This window comes from Monodelphis domestica, chromosome 6 (assembly GCF_027887165.1).
Source record: "Monodelphis domestica isolate mMonDom1 chromosome 6, mMonDom1.pri, whole genome shotgun sequence".
Classification (NCBI taxonomy): Eukaryota; Metazoa; Chordata; class Mammalia; order Didelphimorphia; family Didelphidae; genus Monodelphis; species Monodelphis domestica.
This window is the reverse complement of record NC_077232.1, coordinates 211,251,236-211,273,870: the sequence shown is the minus strand read 5'-3', so window position 1 is coordinate 211,273,870 and position 22,635 is coordinate 211,251,236. Positions and strand designations below refer to the sequence as shown.

Below are 22,635 nucleotides of genomic sequence, written 5' to 3'. Positions count from 1 at the left end.
CTTTTTAGCTCTGATCAATTTTCAAAGACAAGAGTTCTTTTCCTTTTTTAATCCTTACCTTCTGTCATAAAATCAATATAGTTCCAAGGCAGAAGAATGGTAAGGGCTAGACAAAGGGGGTTAAGTGACTTGCCCAGGGTCACACAGCTAGGAAGTATCTGAATCCAGATTTGAAGTCAGGACTTCCCATCTCTAAATTTGGCTCTCAATCCACTGAGCCACCTAGCCATTCCCAAAGATAAGAGTTTTTACCTTATTTTAACTTATTCAACCTTTTAAAAAAATTGTTTTGATAACTGTATTTAAATATAGTGGGTTCTCTGCATTTAAAAATAAAATTCTGAGAAGTGCTCCATAGATTTCACCAGATTGCTAAAGGGATCCATAACACAAAAACTGTTTTAAGAATACCAGCTCTAATAATAAGGAAAAATATGTTTACAAAAATATTCATAGCTGCGCTCTTTGTGGTGGCAAAAAAATGGGAAAATGAGGGAATGCCCTTCAATTGGGGAATGGCTGAACAAATTGTGGTATATGTTGGTGATAGAATACTATTGTGCTCAAAGGAATAATAAACTGGAGGAATTCCATGGAGACTGGAACAACCTCCAGGAAGTGATGCAGAGTAAAAGGAGCAGAACCAGGAGAACATTGTACACAGAGACTAATACACTGTGGTACAATCGAACGTAATGGACTTCTTTAGTGGCAATGCAGTGATCCTGAACAACCTGGAGGAATCTACGAGAAAGAACACTATCCACATTCAGAGGAAAACTGTGGGAGCAAAAACACAGAAGAAAAACAACTGCTTGATTACATGGGTGGAGGGGATATGGTTGGGGATGCAGACTCTAAATGAACATCCTAGTGCAATTATCAATAATATGGAAATAGGTCTTGATCAATGACACAGTTGTAAAACCCAGTGGAATTGTGCATCGGCTATGGGAAGAGATGAGGGAAGGGAAAGAATGTGAATCTTGTAACCATTGAAAAATATTCTAAATTAATTAACTTAATTAATTTTTTAAAGAAAATTTCTGTTTACTGAGACAAAAAATAAAAGGAATCCCTGCTCTAAGAATCCTCTAGGTTGCAAAAGTACCCATCAGCAGAAATAAAGAGAATTCTTCATCTGGAATTTCCAACCAAATTACAGATCTAGTACCTATTCCTACTATTCTTAAAACATATCAGACCTTGAACTTGCAAACAATTCAACATAAACAGCTGCCCTTATTGAAGAGAAATTGCCCATTCTCAGTTTGGGCTGTGAACTCAGCTGACTTTCCCAGCCAAATTAATAGTTCAATGTGCCACAGAGGGAAAAAATAGTTTTGAGAATCACTAATATAGTTCTGGCAACAGTGTGTGGGTCTGTTGGGTAAATCATGAGGAAACTCACCTCCAATGGAATAATGAAAATAATCCACTAAGAAGCAGAAGGCTAGTGATGGACATTCATGGAAGAAGTGGCCACACCAATGAAACCTCAAATCCTAAAAGAATTAACGCATAAGAATTCATATTTTAGCGTTGCTTGGAGAGTTTGCAATATTTAATTTAAAGGAACTGTGGGAAAATTCCTTGTCTTAATTTGAGTTATGCAAAATCTGATTTTTCTAGAGATTTTTTAAAGTGGAGCACCCCTGTATTTGGTGTTCAAAATTAATGTTTAAATATTTCAAACTTACATCGAGTTGCCTCATTTCTTGAAAAATGAATAAATGCAATCAGAATGAAGACTGTACTTGTTAGAGCCTGGACAGTTCAAAAGAACATATAGGCTACAGAAACAAGTACACAGCTCTAAAATCCCTTTCGTCTCTCAAAATATATAGTCATATTGGAAGGAGTCCCAGATTTGGAGTCAGAAAGTCCTGAGTTCAAATTCATCCTCAGACACTTCCTAGCTCTGTTATTCTGGGCAAATCATTTAACCTCTGCCTCTTTTTCCTCATCTCCTAGGGTTGCTAAAAGGATAAAATAAAATGATAATTATAAGACATTTTGCAAAACTTAAAGCAATATATAAATGCTAGCTGTTATTTACAAAATGTTATGGAATTTTAATTATCTTTTTGGGAAAATTGATTGTCATTGACCGTAGTCGAAACAAGTACCCTTTTCCTTACCCTAAATTCACATTCTATCCCATATCTTGATTTCCTTCCTTGCTTACACCTGAATTGCGATCTTCTTTGGAGTATTAGTTGCTATAATTAAAAAGCAAACATCTAATTGAATCATTTAAAGAGGAAGAGTTTGGGTTCTCCCTGAATTTTTAAAAACATAATTATAAAGGCCCTTTCAAAGCACCATATGGTTTGTTGTAGCACAGTAAACACATTTTTAATGGCATTAAGCCCAGGGAATTCAGCTGTGAACAGCCAGAGGGAAGAAGCGAAAAAATTATCTAGGCCAGGGTGATGAAGATGGGGCGAGTTCAAAGACAATGTGTATAAACCTTGAAGACACACCCAGATGCCGTGGTTTGTAACCAGCAGTAACTTCTAAAATTAAGAACTTATTTTTTTAAAAAATCCAGCAGGATAAATATGAATCGAAGGGTTTTAGAACCTTTTTTAAGGATGTATAAACCCAACTTCATCACAACGAGCCAATGAAAGTGAGTGTCCCAGGACACAAATGAGTTCGGCATTAATTCACTTTATAATTCTTTTCATTCCTATTGCCAACGAATAAAAGAATGGATAAAAAAAAAAAGGTGATCATTAAGTGCTTACACTATGTCAAGCATTGGTCTAACAGCTGTAGATAGAAAGTGGGGGGGGGGGGAAGCAAATATTCCCCCCTCCCTCCTCCCTGCCCTGAAAGAGCTTACATTTTTATGGGTGAGCTGGCACCCGTAGGGGAGTGGTGGCCAGGGAAGCACACTTTGGAATAACCAAACCACACTTGGAGGAACACTGGGATTTTTTTCCCCTGCTCAACAGAATTTATTGAATTGATAACTGGACAAGTCACGTGTGTACAAAATGGCGCTCACAATAGCCCAAAGCCTGGCGCTGGGAGGAGTTAGGGGCGTGGGGCAGGAAGCAGCTACTGGGCTTTCGGGGAGAAGGTCGGAGGCGTGGTTACCCAAGAGACCCCACTGGCTTTGGTCATCAAACTCAAGCAGAGCCAAATGCTGGGCAGGGGCAAACAAAAGGAGGGCTGAAGACCCAGCGATTCCAACTTCCCAGTTCATCTCTTCCTTGGTACGGTCGGTCCAGGTCCAGCTAGAAGCTCAGGGGTGTGCAGGAAAGGGGAGACACCAGGAGAGATAAGAGGAGTTGGGGCTCCCAGGTTAGGAAAGAGGGAGCCCATGGCCAGGCTTTCTTTGATGCTGGTGTGGCCAGTGTGGTTGACCCTTTTGATGACGTCCTGGTCGCCATAGTTCAGCCTGGGTTCAAATGTCTATCCTGTCGACCTTGCTTAAGCCTCATTGAAAGGCATAAAGAATCATTTCATGATATATATTACTTTGAGTTTTAAAAATGAGGTTTCATCTATATAAAATCCTGCCCTGGGGAAATAATGCTAGATTTGGGATCAAATGATGGGGATGTGATTCCTGCCGCTCATTGGGGAAAAAGGAGAGAGGTGTGGGCAACAAGCATTTCCTAGGTTCCCCATGCAGTGTCAAGCACATTACAAATATTATCGCATTTTTTTCCCCTTACAACAGCACTAGAAAGGAGATGCTGTTATTATCCTAATTTAAGTCACTTGTTCAGAAGCACACAGCTAAGTTAGTATCTGAGGTAGGATTGGAACTCAAGTCTTCCTGACTCCAAGCTCAGCATCTTCCCCACTGGGCTGCCTACCTGCCTCACTTACCACTAGGAATAACCCTGGACAAGTCACTTGGGAGCAGCCTCATGTTCCTCATCTGTAAAATGAGAACTCTTGGAGCCTCAGTGTTTTCATCTGTAAAATGGAGGAGCTCACTAGATGGCCTCTAACTCTTCCAGCTATGACCTTATGACATTTCTATATAGGAGAAAGCCTGCCATCACAATGGGAACATTAAAAAAATGTTTTTTATGTTTAAAATTTTTAATTTTTTAAAAAATGTAAGTTGTGGGGTTTTCCTGTCTTATAATTGATAATAAAATTTGGTTCCAAGGCAAAAAGAGCATTATGGGCTAGGTAATTAGGTTTAAGGGACTTGCCCAGGGTCACACAACTAGGAAGTATCTGAAGTTAGGTTTGATTAGGACTTCCCATCTCTAGACCTGGCTCTTAATCCACTGAGCTATCTAGTTGCCTCATTAAGCCTTTTTTTTTTTAATGTTTTTCAAAGGAGGCACTGTGATATAGTGGAAAGAGCTTTGTATTTAGTATCTGGGATCAAATTCCAACTCAACTGTTTACTACCAGTATGAACTTGAGCAAGTTCCTTTTAACTTCCCCAGAACTCAGTTTCCTTATCTATGAAATGATGAAGTTAAACTAGATGGTCTTTAAGGTCCCATTCAATTCTAGGTCTATTCCCCCAAGAATCTATGAAGTAAAGACTTTTCAATGTATTCTGTATAGTTCTTTGATTGTGCCTTCACTTACAGGAGAGTCCACCAGATTCCCCATTCTGACTCAAGGGATTTGTTCCCCTTTGGGGGGAAAAATCTTGGGTAAAAATGTAGTGGGGGAAAAATGTACTTTTTTATAAATAAAGAATACAAAAAACCCAACAATAAAAAAGGGATTTCCCCTTTTAAGTAGAAATAGCATGGAATTCTTTTGATGATAAATGTGTTGCTTGATGCACAATAAATGGTTTATGCTAGCTAATCAGAATCCTGATTTCTCCAGGAAAGTTGTGCCATACAACTAATATATCCCAAAAAGCAAAAAAAACAAAACAAAACATTTCATTTGGGGGAAAAATTGTTATCTTAATGGAATTGTAAAGTTATATACATTAGATGTAGAGTGTGTAGTATATTTATCAGTCTATATGTCCTATTCCTTTCTTCTGCCTTCCTCTAATCAAATAGCAACTTTTGAGGGCAAATACTCTTTAGCTTGTGTCCTTGGTACCTAGCACAGCACTTCCAGTAGGTCCTTAATAAATGTTGCTTAAAATCTGGAGCCCTTTCCAAAGGGCCATAAAACTGCACACCCTTTAATCCTGTAACACCACAACTGGGTCTGTATCCCAAAGAGATAATAAAAAAGAACAAAGAATCTTCCTGCACAAAAATATTTGTAGTAGCTCTTTTTGTAGTGGCACAGACTAAGAAATTGAGGAAATGTCCATCAGTTGGGAAATGGCTGAACAAAATGTGGTCCATATTGTTGATATATTGATATATATATATATGATATTGATACTATTGTGCTATAAGGAATGATAAGCAAGATAATTTCAGGAAAAGCTGGAATATCTCCATGAACTGATGCAGAGGGAAATAATCAGAACCAGGAGAACATGGTACATAGTGTATTTTAATAAGAATCCAAGATTTTGAAATTTTTTTCGAGAAAGATCTTCAAGGAAGAAGCTTGCTAACTCCTAAATCCAAAGAATGAACTGTTGCAGAAAGATGCCAGAAAACCTACACTACATCAAGAAGATCAAGAATGAACTTTGGATGTGGTTGATTGAACTGAAGTTTGATTGAACATGTATTTTAAATGTACACTTTTATGCCAAAGGGGACTGCCCCTAATTTGGCTTTTTGTCAGTGCACCTAGCAAAACATTGTATTTGCTTTCTCTCTTTTCTATTTCTCCCTAACTATTGTGATTTCCTCTTAGAAACTGAATATTGTATACATCTGTAGTTAGAAGTGCTTTAGGACTACAAGATGATTATGTTAAATGATTAATGGGGAGACTAGTCTCCCAATGATCATCAGGGGGAATTGTAAATGTTAAATTACTCCACCCTACTTAAACCTTATTGTAGGGGAAGATAAAGTTGTAATCTCCTGATTGAACAATGAAGGTACTTAGTTCTAACCTTATAGTAAAGCTAGAACACTAAGCTAAGTCTATTTTTAGATCTTAATACAAGAAGGTGTTAATCCAAAAACATGTTAAGTAACTATAGAGGTTAAATTAATCACAAAAAGGTCAAGTAAGTAACAAAAGGTGAACTTAACAAAGAAGTGTTAAGTAACTCAAAAGCTATAATCTAATCAAAGAAGGTGAGAACTAAAAGTATGGGCAGTCCTGGAGAAAGCCTTTGATGTAATTGGTAGATATGAAAGTTTAGAGGAGGAGACACAAGGGTGAAAGGTCTATATATTTGGGATTTTTCATCTCTCAAAAAATAATACTCTCTTTCTCTTATTGGCGGTGGAAAGTTAGCTGAGAGGAGCGTGCTGAGCCTTTCAGCATCTTAGCCTGACTACAAGCTATTGTCCGGTTCGGTGGTGAGTTTCTGTCTGAGTTTTCCTCCTTTATTTTCCAACTTTATCCTCCTAGAAGCCTCTAATCTTCCTCAGAGACCTAGAGGCAGGGATTTTTAAATTCCCCCTGGCCAGGCGGGAGAAATCCTATATCCCCTTCCTTCCCTCTCCTTAATTCCTCCCCTCTATATTAATTAAATTACCATAAGATAACAAGACTGACTTTATTTTATTTGGGATTTCCCCTGGTGACCAATTAAATCTAGATTTTAAGTCACAAATCGAAATTCATCTTTACAATAGTAATAGCTATATTGTGAGGTGATCAACTGTGAAAACTTGGCTACTCTCAGGGATACAACAATTTGAGATAATCCTAAAAAATTATGACAATGCTATCCACCTCCAGAGAAAGAACTGTTGGAGTTGGATACAGATCAAAGCATATTATCTTTCACATCAGTGTATTTATGGTTTTATTTTGGTGTTTTGCTTTTGTATGAATGTGCTCTTGCAACAATGACCAATATGGGGGTGTGTTTTACATGATAAATAAGTGAATGTTGTAAGGGTTAAATTGGAGTTTTGACTAAACAAGAGAGTTATAAATTCAATGTTGTGGTTGTCAAAATAAAAATATTATCCCTGAGCCATAAAAAAAACTGTTAGCAGCTTTTATTTATAAAGAGGAAAGGAAAAAGTTGAAGTATAAAATGTAGGAGGGAAAGAGATAAGGAATTGCCTAGCCTACCCTAAGTCCTGATCCAATGAAATTCAGCTCACTCCCTGACAAAGTTCCAATCTCCATGTGTAAGTCACTCACCAGCAAGCAGATGCAGGATCTAAGGAAAAGAGTCTCTCCACAGAACTCATGCTGAAGGGTGTGTCCCACGGTCAACGAGCAAAGAGGGTCTCCTTGCAGAGCAATCAAGGCAGGAATCTCTCCTGAGAGTCCTGAGGAGACATTCAAAGGAGAAGTGTCAAGCAGCAGTCCTTCAAAAAAGAAGTCCAAAGGAGAAGAGACAAAGACAGTGTAAGGAGCAAAAAGGGTTAATTATATAAAAAGGTTTGACTGGATTATATTTAAAATAAGGTAGAGAAGAATTCAATTTATTCCAAAGAGATTTATTTACTAAATTTATTTACAAAATATTGGAAGAATGAAGAAGGAAATCAGAGAGAGGATAGGGTAAGATATCTAGCCTAAGCACTAAGTAACTTACTCCCAGCCCTGGCTCAACCTGGGCAGGGAGAATTAGTCCTTAGGCCTCAGCAAAGATGAGGACCTGGAGAAGTCTCTCTCAAGAGGTAAGGCTCTCCTGAGGCTAGTTTGTTTGTTTGTTTTCAGAAAATCCAGCAGTTAAGAGTCAGTTTTTCACACACCATGTGTCAGTTCAAAGGAAGAGATTTTAGAACAGCCTCACCAGAAGCAGGGTCTCAGGTCCAGTCAGCAGATTTTCCACCAGCCAGTAGCACTGAACTCAGGAAGTTGTCACTCCCTTTTAAAGACACTTTCTTTTGTGTCACTTCCTGTGTCTTCCTCCACTTTTTATGTGGACAAATCATAATCTAGGACTGCCCAGGAGGCAGTCAGTCAACTCTGATTTATTGCCCACTATTGCACATATGGGTCACAGACCTCCCACTTAATAATTAAGTGGGATGTTTACACTTTTGGTGATTAAATCTAAAAATAGGCAGGGGTTAAAATTTAATCTTCACAATCAGGGGAGAGTTAAATTTAATCTTCACAACAGGAATTTCCAGACTTTTTATAGTCCCTTTTCCACATCACTTCCTGTCCCTTCCCCTCTTCACAGGGGCCAATCACAGCTTCCAAATTGCCTAGTGCTGTCCAGGGGGGCAGTGTCTGTAGGATCCACCTCTCATCCTCTGAGGGTATAAACTCTTATCAAAGGATTCACAAGTTTCTGACTGATTGAGTTAAAAGGATGGAGATCTCTAAGTAAGTGACTTGTCAATTCTCTTACTTGATGGTTAAGTAGGGATTTCTTGATTGATTAACTCAAAATAGACAAAGAGAATGAAGAATTTCCTTTCACAGTGTTGCCTGAATGAACGAATGGATGTTACATAAGTATGTGCCATAAATTGTTCTTCACATTACCTATCTTTTATCTATTCATTCATCAGTGCCTCTTCGAAAACAGTCATATAAAACTCAGTTGGCATCATTATTTCCTAAGATATGGCCATCATTTAAGGTTAAGAAAGTTTCTGGGACAAAACATACAAAGAGGTAAAATGATCCATTTTTCTTTGATTGGCATGTATGATAGTGCTGTAATGAAAAGTAGGGACTGCCTTACTAAATGGTAGATATGTATATACAGTGTCTTTTAAGTATTTTAGATGTCTAATAGTCACTGCTCATGAAGTTCTGATGGCTCCCCAATTTCTCTAAGATAAAATATAGTCATATTTTGGCATTGAAAGTCCTTCATTGTCTGGCTCCAGTCTGCCTTTTAAGTCTTACCATATATTACACTCTTCACTCCTCTGACCTTTTTACTGTTCCACAAGTAAAACATTTCATCTTCAGCCTCCAGTATCTTGACATAGTCCCCCATACCTAAAATGGACTTATCTTCTCACTTCACCTCTTGTCACTTCTTTTATTCAAGGACACCTTTTACAAAAAGCCTCTCCAAAATTCTTAGTGTTCCCCTTCCCCAATGACTTTGTGGCTCAGTGGATAGAATATCAGTCCTAGAGTTAGGAATTTCTGAGTTCAAACCTGGTTTCAGATACTTACTTCCTATGTGATCCTGGACACATCACTTAAACCTGTTTGCCTCAGTTTCCTCATTAGTAAAATGTGGATAATAATAGCATCTATCTCCCCTGACTATCATGAAGATCAAATGAGATAATAATTGTAAAGCACTTAGCACACGTTTTCACAACCACTTTAATTGTGCGCCTTCTCTCCTCAGGGATCAAGGTGGTAAAAGAGGACACAATCACAGTTTCAGACGTTTTTATACTTAGGTTCATATTATATCTTCTCAGTAAATATCCCTTTTTAACATTAATTTGGTCATTGATGTTGAAAATTTTGCTAGCAATTGATATTAGGGAAGGTGGCAACTGGTCAAACTAACAATAGAGACAAAGTAACTTACTGAATAATATTAGGGGGGGTAGATAAATGAAATAGGAGATCATGAACAATATTAGGGGGGAAATTGTCCCAACCCCCTAGGATTAGTTCAAGAACCTGAGGGGGAGAAGTATCCAAAATCTGGGAACCAACCTGCCCGTGGAGTGGAGATCAATAGAGTGGGGCCACAATCTATATGTTAAATTCATTTAAACCATTATTGATAATAAACATCTGGGCAAAACATTTCCTGAAGCTCTGGCTAGTTTTACTTAATTTTTAAGCCACTTAAAATCTAGCTCTTTAAGAAATCAGAAATTTTATTTTGAGGAGCATGAAACATGCCTCAGTCTTTGCTCCAAGTTATTCATTATGGTGAACACTTCCCTATAAACAGCTGCCTATCTCAAAGGCATTTGAGTCCCAGAGAACAAACATAGCCAGGATCTGTCTCTACCATCTGGAGGAATTATTTCCACAGGAGCATTTCCAATGACATCTTCTAACTCACTTTGCAGCTCTAATCTAGCCGCTGCCATCAGAAGATTCCCATCTCATGAGATAAATGTTGGCGCACTGCAACTGAGACTGGAGACAACGGTGATGGGGCTGGCTTCCGACACCATTCATCCAAGTGATCAGTGAACAAGAGATCTTTATTGGATGGATGTTTAAGCATTTTTTTTCTGACTTTTCATTTGTTTTTGTATTTTTCGTCTTATAGATCCAGGGGTCACTGAAACACAGGACATCCAAAAGTGAAATGTAGGCAACAAAAAAGGTGCATTTTGAGGAAGCCAACAAGTTGGTGATTATAGCATCTAACACAGAAATGCAAAATTTTAGAAATGTAAAGACTTCAGGGAGCATCTAGTCCAACCCTACCTAAAAGAATCCCTACTATAACATATTCAACAGGGGGTCATGCAGCCTCTACTTAAAGACTTCCAAGAGGAAGGAAACGACAACCTTTTGAGGTAATCCATTCCACTTTGGGACATCTCTAATTGCTAAGAAGTTTTTACTGATATCAAGCCTAAATGGACTTCTTCTACTCATCGCTCCTGGTTCTGGTCCCTGAGGTCAAGCTGGACAAAATAAATCCCACTTCCACAAGTATGTAGCTCTCACTTCCCTCTGAGTCTCCAGTTCCTTCAACTAGTCCTCACATGACACAATCCTGATTGTCCCCCACTGGGTTCTCTCCAACTCTTCCATGTGCTGTCTAAAACTTAGTAGGAGTGAGAGTAACAGCTAGCATTTATATAGCACTTTAAGAATTAAGCAAAGTATTTTATATGTGTTAACTTACTTGATCCTCACAACTCTGGAAAGTGCTATTTTTATCTCCATTTGACAGATAAGGAAACTGAGGCATGGAGAGGTTCAGTGACACTTCTGGGGAATGTCTAAGACTGGATTCAAACTCAGCTCTTCTTGACTCCCAAGTCCCATGTTCTATTCACTTATATACTGTGAAGATTGGATTTAGCTATCTCCTAATTTAAACAATGAAGACTCTAACAAAATCAGGAATGTCTACACCCATACTTAAGGATTAAGGATTCAGGAGGATGTCCTTTAACAGACATGTGCAGAAACAACTGACAGACCCCTGGGCTGTCCTAACTCAAGCTCAGCTACCATTGATACAAATGAGACACAGAAAAGTGATGTAAAACCATCCATATATTTTGTGTCATTTCCTCTCTTTGGCCTCTTTCCCCAGAGATATGGCTCTGGCTTGTAAAGGTTAAAATTATGGTTGAGACTGAATGTAATAATTATTTTGGTCACCAAGGATTTTATTTATAAAATCCTAATGAAACACCCAAGTCAGCTAGAAATTTTATTGATAGTGGAGGAGATTAAGGAGAAGGAAGAAGGAAATGAGTAGTAGGAAGTAGTAGTAGTAGGAAATGAGTATACATAAAATGAATACTACATTCTTCAACATTTATATGGCAGTTGAAGAATTAGGAACATTGAGGAATTCAGCATACCTCCAATTTTTTATATTATTAGGTAATGTCATTTTTGTACTGCTCAGTACAGTGTTTAGAGATAGTAACATGAAAAATTATTTTACTCTAAATACAAGAAATTATGCAAGAATCTGAAGTTAAAATGCAGAAAATTAAGCAAAAATCTGAAGATAAAACACAGGAAAACATAAAAAACATGCAACATAAAACTCAGGAAAATATTTAAAAATTTGAGGCTAAAATGCAAGAGAACATGAAAGCCCAATTGGACAATTTAAAATGTTTCTTACAGGATCAATTGGCAAACATCCAACTCACCCAAATCAGGTCTGAACCTCACAGACCTGTTTCTGAACCTCTAAATAAGAAAATTTCCTTCCCTGAAATAGAAATGGAATAGCTCCCTATAGCTCAGCTAACAGATTGGTTCTCTCATGGTCTGCAAATCTTGGCTGAACTTAATCTCCCAATCCCTTCTCCTGAAATCCCAGTTTCTCATGCCCCTTCTCCTACACAAAACCCAAATCCAACCCAAATAAAATCTCATCCTTCTAAAGAAACTCATCTTAGTCAAACTGACCCACGGGTACCAAATTCAATTTGAGGCCTGTTTCCTCTAAGAGAAGTACCTGAAATAGGATGGAACAGGGATGTGATGACTTTAAGGCACAATATACTGTTTACTTCCCAAGAAATAAATGAATTTACATGAAATATTCCCACATATGAACAAGATCCCTTTCTAGTAACAAAAAAGATGAGAGACATATTTTTTCAGTATAATCTGTCTTACAAAGACATTAAAAACTTGCTACAGGCTTTCTTAATTGAATGTGAGAAAAATAAAATAATTGCTCATGTCAACAAAACCCGGGGGCGCAATGCAGCACACTGGCTATCTCAGGATCCTGAATGGGACTATAACAACTCTGAGGATTATTTACAACTATACCATTGTAGAGGCCATATCTCAAAAGCAATGAAAGAGTGGGCAGAGAGTACAGATAAGTAGACAGAATTTGAAAGAATTAAGCAAAATAAGGAAGAGACACCCTCCAGATTCTTGGACAGAATAATTGAGTTTGGGGGTAGATACCTGGATTTTGACATGTCTAAAGAAAATTGCATAAGACAAGTTAGAAGGCACTTTGTCAATAACTCTTGCAAAGTGATTAGGGATTATTTTAGAACACATTGCTCAAGATGGCCGGAGATGGACCTTGAAGAATTGCAGAAAATATCTCTATATGTTTCAAAGGGAAACAAAGAAAAGGAGGAAGAAAATAATAATCTCATGGAGGAAATGAAGAAAGAATTGAGATATTTAAAAGATATGATTACTAAACTGAACAGTGGGCATGATACTCAACCAATGGCACTTGCCTCTCTCCAGGAATCTAATTATCGATCTGTTACCTGCCAATTCTGTGAGAAGAAGGGCTACAGAATGGTAGAGTGAACAACTTTACTCAGGGCACTCAGAAAGAATATGGGGTTTAATAACAACTACACAAGTGACAATTATAGAAATAACTATAATAATAATGGAAACCACAACTTTAGGAATGATAACTATAGGAATAGATATTAGGAAAATAACAAACCAAATGACCACACAACAATATAATTTAAGTGGTGCTCGTCCAAAAAGTACTTGGGGTGCTAATGCCCCTCAGGGGGGTGCCCTTCAGGGGGGTGCCCAAGGAACTTCCCAAATACAAGGAAGGTGTGGGGTGGGGATGGGCAATAGGAATCAGAGGATACAACCTTTGATTTTCCAGACCCTGATGTCCTACTACCTCTTGTCCCTATCCACTGCCCCACCTATACTAATGAACCCCATGTTACCTTAAAGGTGGGTAACACCTATTATGATTGTCTTTTAGACACTGGAGCTTCCACGTCTGTATTAAAGAGTACACGTGATTTACATTGTTATTCTGTTGTTTCAGAAAATGTAATGGGAGTGTCAGGAATACCCCAAAGGGTTAAAAAACCTTTCCCTTAGAATGGTGTCTGTAGGACCTCTAAAGGTATAACATTCCTTCCTCTTGATGCCTGACTCCCCTTTAAATTTGCTGGGGAGAGACCTTCTATGAAAACTCAGAGCCACAATAACTTGCTTCCCAGATGGTTCCTTATCTTTAGAAGTACCTGAAGAATGTTTAAATTTACTCCCTGTAATTCTCTCAGAGAGTCGGGAGGAAAAAGAGCATCCCACCTTTGTAATACCTACAGATATACTAGAGTCTCTTTGGGCCACATCTTCTTCTGATGTAGGCATACTTAAATCAGCTATTCCTGTGCAGATTAAAACTAAATCTAGCCTACCTCCATCCATTCCTCAATATTACTTCTCAAAAGAGGCAATAGAGGGTATTACCCCAGTAATAAACTCATTAATTGACCAGAGAATAATAATACCTTGTAACTCTGAATACAACACACCCATCCTGCCCATTAAAAAACCGAAAAAGGGACCCGATGGCAAGCACCTCTATAGATTCGTACAGGATCTGAGGACTGTGAACAATCACGTTATAAAGAGACACTCCGTAGTTTCCAATATCATTATCATTGCTAAAGCATAGAACACAGGCATTCTTGGATCAGCAAATTCCAAGGTATGAAATAACCTTGTTAAATAGTGAAAAACATTACTTTGAAACACTATACAACCCTTAACCCTGCCACCTTGCTTCCAGATTTACCAGTTTCAGAAGAACCATTACACACTTGTGAAACACTATTGTCCTTGGCAGAAACACCTCAAGACAATCTCTTGGACACTCCCTGAGACAATCCAGATCTAGTCTTATTTACTAGTGGTTCTTCTTTTATGAGAGATGGCATTTGTTACACTGTAGCTGCTGTAGTCACAGAATTTGCCACTGAGTGGTCAGCTTCACTGCCCTCTAATTTTAGTGTTTAAGGGTGTAAAGGGTGAAATTATGGTTGAGACTGAAAAAAGTCTAAATTTAAGTAGTCGCCAAGGGAAATCCCAAATAATAAAATACCCAAGTTAGTTGCCAAATTTATGGTGATTTAATTGATATAGTAGATAAGATTCTACGAAGAAGAAAGGAAGGAGCTAGTACCGGGCAGGAAGATAGGAGATCTAGAAAGTAAGGTTTTGAGTGTGTAGGAAGAAAGAATCAGCTTGACTTCCAAAGAGGCTTAGCTAAGATGCCCGAACCTGAAATCAGCTCCAGGGAAAAATTCACCACCTAACACTCCAAGATGTCAGAACACTTAGCACACCACCAGACAGAGTCATCTCTCCAGGGAAAGAGAGAGAGGCAGCCCATGACGTGCCTTATATGGATGTTTTTACATCACTTTTCTGCATCTCATCTGTACCAATGAGGACTTAGCTTGATTTGGGACAGCCCAGAGGTCTGTCCTTTTTTTTTTTTGCACATGTCTGTTGAAGGCCATCTCCTCAGATAATTAAATCTTGGGTTTGATGCAGACCTTTCAAAATCTTGTTAAACTGAGTAGTTTGGAGAATGTGGGTTTCCAAGATCTGATTATGTTATTCCAAGTATCTCCATTGTAATTGATCAGGAAATAGCTAAGTCAAATCTTCTAAAGAATGGTCTGATTAGGGTGGAATAGTTTTAAGATTCACAAGGGGCAGAACTCATAGCTCTGAAACATGCCTGTATAATTACCAAGGATAAAAGGGCAACAATTTATATGGATTCGAGATATGCTTTTGGCATTTGTCACTCAGTCGGGATGCTATAGCTCCAGAGAGGATTTTTAACCTCAGCTGGAAAATCTATAGCTAATGCAGAAATTATTAATGAAGTTCTTTCTGCTCTCCAGTTGCAGGAAGCCCTAGCTATAGTTCATTGCTCTGCCCATACAGGTGGCACTAACCTTGTCTCTAGGGGAAATGATTGAGCAGATGCTGCTGAAAAGCTAGCAGCCAAAGAAGGGCCTGAATTAATTTTAACATTAACAACCACTGATGACTTAAATGTATCACTTTCCTATAATGAAATGGAAGTGGAAAAATGCTAACAAAAATTCAAAGCAAAACAAATTAATGGAGTATGGGTGTCATCTGAAGGAAAACCCCTGCTCCCTAGAAGTTTCTATCACCAAATATGCCACACTATTTATAAAAATGGTCACTTTGGCACCCAGGACATCATGGACTCTGTTAAGAGAGTATGGATAGCCCCTGTTATAACTACTATAGCCTATACGACCTGCTCTGCCTGCCAAGCCTATAACCAACATGCCTTTTGTGGCAAAGTCTTTGGTGGGCATCCTCTGGTTTACACATCTTTTGAGCCTACAGATAGATTTCATATCGTATCGTATCTACCTACAGATAGATTTCATAACAATGCCAAAGGCCAGACATTATAAATTTTGTCTAGTCATAGTAGATCAACTGACCAGATGGCTGGAAGCATTTCCTGTGACTCAAACCACAGCGGCTTTTGTTGCTAAGGTGCTAAGGTGCTTTTAAAAGAAATTATTCCTCAGTTTTGCCTGCCAGCACATATTGATTCAGATGGAGGAAGCCATTTTACTGATTCTGTCCTAAATCAGATATATTCTTGCTTGGGGAAAACTCCAAAATTCCATGTTCCATATCATCTCCAGAGCTCAGGCCAAGTTGAAAGAATGAACAGAGAACTTAAAACTGTGATTGGCAAATTATGCACTGAGACACATTTAAATAGCCTGAAATTATTCCTCTGGCCCTATTTTATCTTAGAAGCAGGCCTAGAGGAGACTTACATATTTCACCATTTGAGATGCTTTTTGGACATCCGCCTATACAGGCAAAGCCTTTCTCCCCTGCATATACATCACTATTAGGGGGAGATACTACTATTACTTCCTATATACAGGAATCACAGCACATGTGAACTTCATGAATCTGGAGCTACAATACAAGCCAGACCACTAGACTTTTCTCTTCATGACGTGAACCCAGGAAATAAGGTATATTTTAAGAATTTCCAGCATACTGGAGCAACTCAGCCTTCTTGGGAAGGACCATTCCAAATATTGTTACCTACTCCAACATCTATAAATATTGGAGAGAAGGACTCTTGGATTGACTGCTTGGATTTACTTGGATCACATGTAAAGAGAGCATCTTCTATGGAAATTGATTGACTGTATCCTATACATGCATTAGAGATAATAATCCATTGACAAGAGAAGCTATTTTTTTAACACATTGAATTCCTGAATATTTTTCCTCTTTTCTCTTTTTCCATATTTTTATTATTGCTTTTCTTTTTATTAGAATATTTGATTTTTTCCTTTTTCTCATTTCTTGTACTTAAGGTACATACAATCAATATTAATTTTATTTTGCAATAATATAAGTTTAATATATATATATGAATATATATATATATACTTACTATAATATAAATACATACCCAAACAACTTTAGACTGTGGGACCCTGCCATTTATTGATAATTGTTATGGGACTGTGATTAAACTTTGTGTCTGATTCTAGGAAACTGGATCAAAAGGGAGCACAGACTTAACCCAAATAGTGACAAAAGATCACACAAGTCAAAAAAAAGAAAGAAAGAAAGAAAGAAACCAATCCAGGTAGGATTGATGCACTTCTTTTTTTTTTTTTAATTTTATAGTATTTTATTTGATCATTTCCATGCATTATTCATTAAAGAAAAAGATCATTTTCTTTTCCTCCCCCCCACCCCCCGTAGCCGACGCAAGATTCCACTGGGTATCACATGTGTTCTTGATTTGAAGCCATTGCCATGTTGTTAGTATTTGCATTAGAGTGTTCATTTAGAATCTCTCCTCTGTCTTGTCCCCTCAACCGCTGTAGTCAGGCAGTTGCTTTTCCTTGGTGTTTCTACTCCCACAGTTTGTCCTCTTCTTATCGATAGTGTTTTTTTCTCCTAGATCCCTGCAGATTGTTCAGGGACATTACACCGCCACATCACTTCCTGGAGGTCATTCCACTCTCCATGGAATTCCTCCACTTTATTATTCCTTTTAGCACAATAGTATTCCATCACCAACATATACCACAATTTCTTCAACCATTCCCCAATTGATGGGCATCCCCTTGTTTTCCAATTTTTGGCCACCACAAAGAGCACAGCTATGTATATTTTTGTACAAGTTTTTTTGTCCATTATCTCTTTGGGGTACAGACCCAGCAGTGCTATGGCTGGGTCAAAGGGTAGATGTTCTTTTGTCGCCCTTTGGGCATAGTTCCAAATTGCCCTCCAGAATGGTTGGATCAGTTCACAACTCCACCAGCAATGAATTAATGTCCCTACTTTGCCACATCCACTCCAGCATTCATTACTTTCCATAGCTGTCATGTTAGCCAATCTGCTACGTGTGAGGTGATACCTCAGTTGTTTTGATTTGCATCTCTCTGATTATAAGAGATTTAGAACACTTCTTCATGTGCTTATTAATACTTTTGATTTCTTTATCTGAAAACTGCCTATCCATGTCCCTTGCCCATTTATCAATTGGAGAATGGCTTGATTTAGCTCTTTATAAATTTGAGTAATTAAACCTTTGTCAGAGGTTTTTATGAAGATTTTTTCCCAATTTGTTGTTTTTCTTCTGATTTTAGTTACATTGGTTTTGTTTGTACAAAAGCTTTTTAATTTCATGTAGTCGAAATTATTTATTTTACATTTTGTGATTCTTTCTATGTCTTGCTTGGTTTTAAAGTCTTTCCCCTCCCAAAGGGCTGACATGTATACTATTCTGTGTTTACCCAATTTACTTATGGTTTCCTTCTTTATGTTTAAGTCATTCACCCATTTTGAATTTATCTTGATGTAGGGTGTGAGGTGTTGATCTATTCCTAGTCTCTCCCACACTGTCTTCCAATTTTCCCAGCAGTTTTTATCGAATAGTGGATTTTTGTCCCAAAAGCTGGGATCTTTGGGTTTATCGTATACTGTCTTGCTCAGGTCGCTTGCCCCCAGTCTATTCCACTGATCTTCCTTTCTGTCTCTTAGCCAGTACCAAATTGTTTTGATGACTGCTGCTTTGTAATATAGTTTGAGGTCTGGGACTGCTAGGCCCCCCTCATTAGTGTTTTTTTTTTCATTATTTCCCTGGATATCCTTGATCTTTTGTTATTCCAAATGAACTTTGTTATGGTTTTTTCCAAATCAGTAAAGAAATTTTTTGGGAGTTCCATGGGTATGGCACTAAATAGATAAATAAGTTTGGGTAGATGGTCATTTTTATTATATTTGCTCGTCCTATCCATGAGCAGTTAATGTTTTTCCAATTGCTCAAGTCTAGTTTTAGTTGTGTGGCGAGTGTTTTGTACTTGTGTTCATATAGTTCTCAGGAGATAGATTCCTAGGTATTTTATTTTGTCTACGGTGATTTTGAATGGGATTTCTCTTTCTAGTTTTTGCTGCTGAGCTGTGTTGGAGATATATAGAAATGCTGATGACTTATGTGGGTTTATTTTGTCTCCTGCAACTTTGCTAAAGTTGTTGATTATTTCAATTAGCTTTTTGGTTGAATCTCTAGGATTCTTTAAGTAGACCATCATGTCATCTGCAAAGAGTGATAACTTGGTCTCCTCCTTGCCTATTTTGTTGCCTTCAATTTCTTTTTCTTCTCTAATTGCTACTGCTAGTGTTTCTAGTACAATGTCAAATAACAGAGGTGATAATGGGCATCCTTGTTTCACTCCTGATCTTATTGGGAATGCATCTAGTTTATCCCCATTGCAAATGATATTAGCTGATGGTTTTAGATATATACTGTTTATTATTTTTAGGAACGACCCTTCTATTCCTATGCTTTCTAGTGTTTTTAATAGGAATGGGTGTTGTATTTTATCAAAGGCTTTTTCTGCGTCTATTGAGATAATCATGTGGTTCTTGTTGGTTTGCTTGTTGATGTGGTCAATTATGTGGATGGTTTTCCTAATATTGAACCAGCCCTGCATCCCTGGTATGAATCCTACTTGATCATGGTGGATGACCCTTCTGATCACTTTCTGGATTCTTTTTTTTTTTTTTAATTTTATAGTATTTTCTTTGATCATTTCCATGCATTTTTCATTAAAGACAAAGATCATTTTCTTTTCCTCCCTCCCACCCACCCCCCGTGGCCAACGCGTGATGCCACTGGTATCATATGTGTTCTTGACTCGAACCCATTGCCATGTTGTTAGTATTTGCATCAGAGTTTTCGCTCAGAGTCTTTCCTCTGTCATGTCCCCTCAGCCATTGTAGTCAGGCAGTTGCTTTTCCTCGGTGTTTCTACTCCTTCAGTTTGTCCTCTGCTTATGGATAGTGTTTTTTTCTCCTTGATCCCTGCAGATTGTGCAGGGACATTACACCACCACTAATGGAGAAGTCCATTATATTCGATTATACCACAGTGTGTTTGTCTCTGTGTACAATGTTCTCCTGGTTCTGCTCCTCTCGCTCTGCATCACTTCCTGGAGGTCGTTCCAGTCTCCATGGAATTCCTCCACTTTATTATTCCTTTTTGCACAATAATATTCCATCACCAACATATACCACAGTTTGTTCAGCCATTCCCCAATTGATGGGCATCCCCTCGTTTTCCAATTTTTGGCCACCACAAAGAGCGCAGCTATGAATATTTTTGTACAAGTCTTTGTGTCCATTATCTCTTTGGGGTACAGACCCAGCAGTGCTATGGCTGGATCTAGACATTCTTTTATCGCCCTTTGTGCATAGTTCCAAATTGCCATCCAGAGTGGCTGGATCAGTTCACAACTCCACCAGCAATGAATTAATGTCCCTACTTTGCCACATTCCCTCCAGCATTCATTACTTTCCATAACTGTCATGTTAGCCAATCTGCTAGGTGTGAGGTGATACCTCAGAGTTGTTTTGATTTGCATCTCTCTGATTATAAGAGATGTGGAACACTTCTTCATGTGCTTATTAATAGTTTTGATTTCTTTATCTGAAAACTGCCTATCCATGTCCCTTGCCCATTTATCAATTGGGGAATGGCTTGATTTTTTGTACAATTGATTTAGCTCTTTATAAATTTGAGTAATTAAACCTTTGTCAGAGGTTTTTATGAAGATTTTTTGCCAATTTGTTGTTTTCCTTCTGATTTTAGTTACATTGGTTTTGTTTGTACAAAAGCCTTTTAATTTGATGTAGTCGGAATTATTTATTTTATATTTTGTGATTCTTTCTATGTCTTGCTTGGTTTTAAAGTCTTTCCCTTCCCAAAGGTCTGACATGTATACTATTCTGTGTTTACCCAATTTACTTATGGTTTCCTTCTTTATGTTTAAGTCTTTCACCCATTTTGAATTTATCTTGGTGTAGGGTGTCAGGTGTTAATCAATTCCTAATCTCTCCCACACTGTCTTCCAATTTTCCCAGCAGTTCTTATCGAATAGTGGATTTTTGTCCCAAGACCTGGGATCTTTGGGTTTATCGTATACTGTCTGGCTGAGGTCACTTGCCCCCAGTCTATTCCACTGATCCTCCTTTCTGTCTCTTAGCCAGTACCAAATTTTTTTGATGACTGCTGCTTTGTAATATAGTTTGAGGTCTGGGACTGCTAGGCCCCCCTCATTAGTGTTTTTTTTTTCATTATTTCCCTGGATATCCTTGATCTTTTGTTATTCCAAATGAACTTTGTTATGGTTTTTTCCAAATCAGTAAAGAAATATTTTGGTAGTTCAATGGGTATGGCACTAAATAGATAAATAAATTTGGGTAGGATGGTCATTTTCATTATATTTGCTTGTCCTACCCATGAGCAGTTAATGTTTTTCCAATTGCTCAAGTCTAGTTTTAGTTGTGTGGCGAGTGTTTTGTAGTTGTGTTCATATAGTTCCTGTGTTTGTCTCGGGAGGTAGATTCCTAGGTATTTTATTTTGTCTACGGTGATTTTGAATGGGATTTCTCTTTCTAGTTTTTGCTGCTGAGCTGTGTTGGAGATATATAGAAAAGCTGATGACTTATGTGGGTTTATTTTGTATCCTGCAGCTTTGCTAAAGTTGTTGATTATTTCAATTAGCTTTTTGGTTGAATCTCTAGGATTCTTTAAGTAGACCATCATGTCATCTGCAAAGAGTGATAACTTGGTCTCCTCCTTGCCTATTTTGATGCCTTCAATTTCTTTTTCTTTGCTAATTGCTACTGCTAGTGTTTCTAGTACAATGTCAAATAATAGAGGTGATAATGGGCATCCTTGTTTCACTCCTGATCTTATTGGGAATGCATCTAGTTTATCCCCATTGCAAATGATATTAGCTGATGGTTTTAGATATATACTGTTTATTATTTTTAGGAACGACCCTTCTATTCCTATGTTTTCTAGTGTTTTTAATAGGAATGGGTGTTGTATTTTATCAAAGGCTTTTTCTGCGTCTATTGAGGTAATCATGTGGTTCTTGTTGGTTTGCTTGTTGATGTGGTCAATTATGTGGATGGTTTTTCTAATATTGAAACAGCCCTGCATCCCTGGTATAAATCCTACTTGATCATGGTGAATGACCCTTCTGATCACTTACTGAAGTCTTTTTGCTAGTATCCTATTTAAGATTTTTGCATCTATATTCATTAGGGAGATTGGTCTATAGTTTTCTTTCTCTGTTTTTGACCTGCCTGGTTTTGGAATCAGTACCATGTTTGTGTCGTAAAAGGAGTTTGGTAGAACTCCCTCTTTGCTTATTATGTCAAATAGTTTGTATAGTATTGGGATTAACTGTTCTCTGAATGTTTGATAGAATTCACTGGTGAATCCATCAGGCCCTGGGGATTTTTTTCTTAGGAAGTTCTTTGATGACCTGTTGGATTTCATTTTCTGATATGGGATTATTTAAGAATTCTATTTCTTCTTCTGTTAGTCTAGGCAGTTTGTATTTTTGTATATATTAATCCATATCAGTTAAATTGGTGTATTTATTGCCATATAATTGGGCAAAGTAATTTCTAATGATTGCCTTAATTTCCTCTTCATCAGAGATGCTGTCCCCCTTTTCATCTTTGATGCTGTTAATTTGCTTTTCTTCCTATTTTTAATTAGATTGACCAGTACTTTGTCTATTTTGTTTGTTTTTTCAAAGTACCAGCTTCTTGTCTTATTTATTAAATCAATAGTTCTATCACTTTCGATTTTATTAATTTCTCCCTTAATTTTTAGGG

The 22,635-nt window shown here is 37.7% G+C and overlaps 1 protein-coding gene across 2 annotated transcripts in view; it reads left to right on the top strand.

Moving 5' to 3' along the window:
- LOC100617752 (kynurenine/alpha-aminoadipate aminotransferase, mitochondrial) overlaps positions 1 to 10,235 on the top strand; it is a 59,679-nt gene extending 49,444 nt beyond the window's left edge. The window contains exon 16 of one of the 2 annotated variants that reach the window (XR_008912958.1): positions 10,217 to 10,235. The gene's annotated coding sequence lies outside the window, so the exon portion shown is untranslated. Of the gene's footprint in view, positions 1 to 569; positions 9,696 to 10,216 lie in introns of those variants that run through there. The other variant, XR_008912957.1, reaches the window with a different exon arrangement.
- Positions 10,236 to 22,635: the final 12,400 nt, after the last annotated feature.